Source organism: Nansenia antarctica, assembly GCF_963989245.1.
Source record: "Nansenia antarctica genome assembly, chromosome: 1".
Taxonomy (NCBI): Eukaryota; Metazoa; Chordata; class Actinopteri; order Argentiniformes; family Microstomatidae; genus Nansenia; species Nansenia antarctica.
The window spans coordinates 8665579-8671303 of NC_137674.1; positions in this window are offsets into that span (position 1 = coordinate 8665579).

Here is a 5725-nt window from a genome sequence, read left to right on the forward strand (position 1 = left end):
AGAACTGGCAGAAAACAACAACTAATAAATGAATGAACGAATGAAAGAACTGAAGAATAAATGAATGAAAGAACGGACAGACTGACGAATGAGTTGTGGGAAGTGCATCTTCTTCATCCTGGGGTTGGGGAAGTCTAATCAATAATTTTGGCATTTAGCATACTTATTCCAAAACGACTTACAATCAATACATTTGACGAAGTAAGTGAATCATCGTATCTTTCTAATGTTGTAGAGGAAGAATCTGCAGGAGCGCACTGTTGCTGCGATGTTCTCCGCACAGGATAGGCGGTTGTCCAGGATCACTCCAAGGTTCTTGGCTGTCTTGGAGGAGGTTACAGTAGAGCTCTCGACTGTGATAGAGAAGTCTTGGAGGGGGCGGGCTTTCCCAGACAGGAAGAGTAGCTCAGTCTTTGAGGTTAAGGTTGAGCTTGAGGTGGTGGGCTGACATTCATGTAGAGATGTCAGCGAGAAACGTGTTGCCACATGTAGGTCAGAGGAGGGGGAAGACAGGAAGAGTTGAGTGTCGTCTGCATAGTTGTGGTAGAAGAACCCATGTGAGGAGATTACCGAGCCAAGAGACATGGTATAGAGCGAGAACAGTAAGGGCCCTAGGACAGTCGTGCAGCTCGATTGGCATTTGCCAGAGAATACCTTGGTGCGTCAGTGATGCGTCAGTGATGGTCTGGGGAGGCATAACCACCGCACCAGAACAGGAGCCCTGAGATGCTGCAGACCTGAGGGGAAAAAGACAACAATACATTGTAGGACAGAGCATGCCTCCCTGTGTTACCAAACAAAATAGACCCTAATGCTATATAGCCTACCTGCTTGTTTCTGCTGAAGACTGTAGCCTTGTAGCCATTGTTTAAAAGAAGAAAATGTAGGCCAAAGCACAACAAAAAGTCTTGCTGAAATCCCTACCCAAGGCCTTGCTAAAAATTCCTGCTGAAAAGCCCACCCTAACGTCTTGCTGAAATGATGCAGAGAGTAAACCAGGAAACATACTCATTCTAATCTCACAGCTTTAGGGACAAAGGTTCAATCCATGAATGCATGATTGAAACCAATTTTCCTACCTGGTGATGCGTCCCAGTCCACGATATGTCATTATTTGAAGACCTGGAAACAAAATACAGGTTCAATTAATATCTCATTTACATTTACATTTACATTTTTGGCATTTAGCAGACGCCTTATTCCAAAGCGACTTACAATCAATACATTTGAATACTAAGCATGTGAATCAGCAATCCACCATTCGTTGCAGGAAGAGTGATCTAGCTCGGGCCCGGGGCCACTGATAGAAGGAAAAACCTTCTCCCTATCGCCTTCTACTAAAAACTTTTTTTTTTTTTTTTTGGGGGAGAAACTGAGAAACAGTACAAGGGGGGCAATAGAAGTTCTTAGGGACACAGTAGAGGGGAAAGCGGGTGTCTTTAGGAGACGTAGTGGTGAGGGTCAGAAGATGTCTCAGGAGGAGCAGTTAAGATGTAACCTGAAGAGATGGGTCTTCAGTCTACGACGGAAGATGGGTAGTGACTCAGCCGTTCTGACGGCCGTGGGGAGCTCATTCCACCAGCGGGGAGCCAGTGTTGTGAAGAGACGTGATCGGGCAGCCCGACTGCTGTGTAGAGGAGGTGGGGCCAGTCGGCCAGCCGAGGTGGAGGAGCGGAGTGAGCGGGCAGGGGTTTGGGGGGTTACCATTTCCTTCAGGTAGGCAGGGGCTGTCCCTTTAGCTGCCTGGTATGCAAGCACCAGGGTCTTGAATCTGATGCGAGCTGCTATCGGGAGCCAGTGCAGGGTGCGAAGGAGAGGGGTGACATGCGAGTGTTTGGGGAGGTTGAATACCAGCCGGGCAGCAGCATTCTGGATGAGCTGCAGAGGTCTAATGGCTGAAGCGGGGAGCCCAGCCAGGAGTACATTGCAGTAATCCAGGCAGGAGATGACCAGTGCCTGGGTCAAGAGTTGCGCTGCCTCTCTGGTAAGGAATGGTCGTATCCTTCTGATGTTGTAGAGGAAGAATCTGCAGGAGCGAGCCGTTGCTGCAATGTTCTCCGCACAGGATAGTCGGTTATCCAGGATCACTCCAAGGTTCTTGGCTGTCAGGGAGGGGGTTACAGTAGAGTTCTCCACTGTGATGGAGAAGTCTTGGAGAGGGCAGGCTTTCCCGGGGATGAAGAGGAGCTCGGTCTTGTTAAGATTGAGCTTGAGATGGTGGTCAGCCATCCAAGTTGAAATGTCAGCGAGACATGCTGAGATACGGGTTGCCACGTGTACATCAGACAGGGGGAAGGACAGGAAGAGTTGAGTGTCGTCTGCGTAGCTGTGGTAGGAGAGCCCATGTGAAGAGATTACCGAGCCAAGAGACTTGGTGTAGAGGGAGAAAAGTAGGGGCCCTAGGACAGAACCCTGGGGTACTCCAGTGGAAAGGGTTCGTGGAGAAGACAGCGATTCTCTCCAGGTCACCTGGTAGGAGCGGCCCGCCAGGTAGGAAGAAAACCAGGAGTGTGCGGTGCCAGAGATGCCCAGGTCTGAGAGGATGGAGAGAAGGATCTGGTGATTGACTGTGTCGAAGGCAGCAGACAGGTCAAGGAGAATGAGAACAGAGGAGAGGGAGGAAGCTTGGGCAGAGTGGAGGGCTTCCGTGACAGCAAGGAGCGCAGTCTCAGTGGAATGCCCAGCCTTGAAGCCGGATTGGTGGGGGTCTAAGTGATCCATCTTCCGGAGATAGTCAGTCAGTTGTTTAGATGCCGCGCGTTCAAGGGTTTTGGAAGGGAAGGAGAGAAGGGATACAGGTCTGTAATTGTGGACAGATGATGGGTCAAGGGTAGGTTTCTTGAGGAGAGGCTTGACTCTGGCTATTTTGAAGGCCGCTGGGACAGATCCTGAGGATAGGGAGGAGTTGATTAGGGTGGTAAGGTAAGGAAGGATGTCGGCGGAAATGGATTGGAGAAGGGGGGAGGGGATGGGATCAAGAGGGCATGTGGTTGCCCGCTTTGATGTGATAAGTGTGAGAATCTCATCGGGGGAGAGGGGGGAAAAAGATGACAATCCAGAGACCGAGTGTCGGGGAGAGAGTTTGGAAGGGGTGTTAGCATTGTTAGTGGGAGGAGGGAGAGGTGGGGGGGAAAAGGTGCTGCTGATGTCATCCACCTTTTTTTCAAAGTAGGTGACAGTCATCGGCGGACAGGGAGGAAGGAGGAGGGGGAGGAGGTGGATTAAGGAGTGAAGAGAAAGTGGAGAACAGTTTTCTAGGATTAGAGGCAGAAGAATGTATTTTGGAATGATAGTAGGATGCTTTAGCAGCTGATGCCGAGGAGGCGTAGTTGGCAAGGAGTGATAGAGGTTAAGGTCATCAGAAAGGCCAGTTTTTCTCCATTTCCTCTCAGCTGCTCTGAGCTCTAGTCTACAAGCATGTAGTGTTTCAGAGAGCCAGGGAGCTCGAGGAGATTTGTTGGCATGTGTTACAATTCTCAGCTCTTACTGATCTTTTTTTATCATCTTTAACTTTTTGTATTGATGTTTTTACTGTCTATGCTTTTGCTTTACTTTTTGTTTATCTATCTATTCTTGTTGATGATTTGAACGTGACATGAATTGAAGCTATATCTAAAATGTATTTCCATTTGTTGCTCTTACTGCATTCTATCGACAAGTAGTAAGACAAAAAAATATATATCCATTTTGGGGTTTTAAAACAAACAGATGTGTCCAGTGTGGTGTTAAATTGACACCTACCATAAGGTCTCCACCAGGACTGGGATTCTCCGGACCAGAACAGGTGCCTTGAGATGCTGCAGACCTGAAGGAAAGAGACATTAAACTATAGGATACAACTTAGCGCTGCAGTAGTTTATCAAATTTAGGCTGGGTTGCACCAACATGGATTAAATGAATGCTGTTTTAAACTTAAAATAGAGTTAGTAAATCTATACAATTCAATTGGGTTTAATCTGTCTTGAGTTTCCTACAAGAAACTCCCATCCAAGATATGCAGCCATTTTGTCAACAAAACAGAAACACCCAACACCATTAGCCTACACTATAGTATTACATATCACTGTTAATCCTTTTTTAGACTAGGTTTAAAATTACTGGTGCAACACACTAGAATTTAATCTAGGTTTAAATAGAAATTAAACTGAGACTGGCAAAGGTTTAGACTTAACCAGGGTTAATTGTAAACTACATTTAAAAATGTTAAAGGTTTAAAGTTAGGTGCAACAGGATTAGTACCTGGATGTAATCCAGTTTAAAAGTTAAACCTTGTTGGTGCAACCTTGCCTTAGTCTGTCATAGATCATAGATGTATTTAAAGTGTATAAATACATGTATCCATACTTAATTCAAATGTATGCATTGCGTGCACAGGAGAGCCCTACAACAATGCTTACTAGGAGCTGCCTCTCAACAGAGCACTGACTATCCAACACCAACAGAGCAGTGAATAGAATACCAACAATACACAATATATTATCAAGTAGCCTAATAACAGATATATATCAAGTAAACTAATCAAGTAGCCTAACAGTCAAACAGAGAGATAAAACGTCCGTTGGCTTCAACTAAACACAACTCTGACCTTTGGTTAGCAGCACACCTGCTAACTTCTTAGCTTTCCGTGCCTTTTCATGTCTTCTCATGCCTCTTGTAGTCTCCCCCATGTCTGACAAACAGAAGTAGCCCCATAGTCTGTTTACTGAAGGCTGAATGTTATTGACAAGTTATAGTTTTTCATGACAGACAGAATAACTAAGCTAAGTTTGGAGTGAGGTCTGAGGAGAACAACACACAAGTCAGGAAGGGCGAGAGCTGCCTCTAATTGAAACCTGGGACACCGGAAACAGCTGGGAGTTAATTGGTCTCTAGGTGAATGAAGGAGTGGTTGATGAATCCTATAGGTTGACACCTTAAACCACTGCCCTGATTGGATAATGATTGGTAAACAATTAGAATCGACTGTTCATGACCTCCACCTATTCACAGCCTTTGACATACTTAAAAAAAATAAAAATAAAAATAATAATTGAAAAAGTCATCCTTCTTCTAGCATTGTGACTGCCAATGGCCGGTCACGTTTCTTCACTGTACTCGCTCCCCGCTGGTGGAATGAGCTTCCCACGGCTGTCAGAACTGCAGTCACTCCCCATCTTCTGTTGGAGAACAGACGACTTAATTTCTTCATCATTTCATATGTATTCTTAGCGCAGGCATATTATCATATTCTGAAAAATATGTTCATTAACAAACAAAAGAGGTGAAGCCCTGTCCCCCATTTAATCCAGCTGAGTGTGTTATTGACATTCTATTGTCAATTGAATTGAATGGAATTTGAACACTGAATCAATAGAATTGAGAAGGAATTTGCCCCAACTGTGATCCACATAGAATTAGGAACACTGCCATCTGGAGGAATTTCAGCTATACATTTGAGATCTAGAACACATTTTTCATTCTACACGGAATGTTGGTTGCAGATGTGTAAAATTACAACTAATGCACAAACTTTTTTTTAAAAGCGATAAAGTTGGACCAAAAGTCCAAAATAGCAAGAACAAAGAAAAACACAGACATGTACTTTTAATACATATAGGATATGATATATATATGGTAAAGAGTGTAATGATACAAACCATGTCAACAAAGAAATGAGAAGTAGATTTTTTAAATTTAAAACAATAGGTTTCTGTTCAAAACCATAAATAAATTGATATGTTAACAT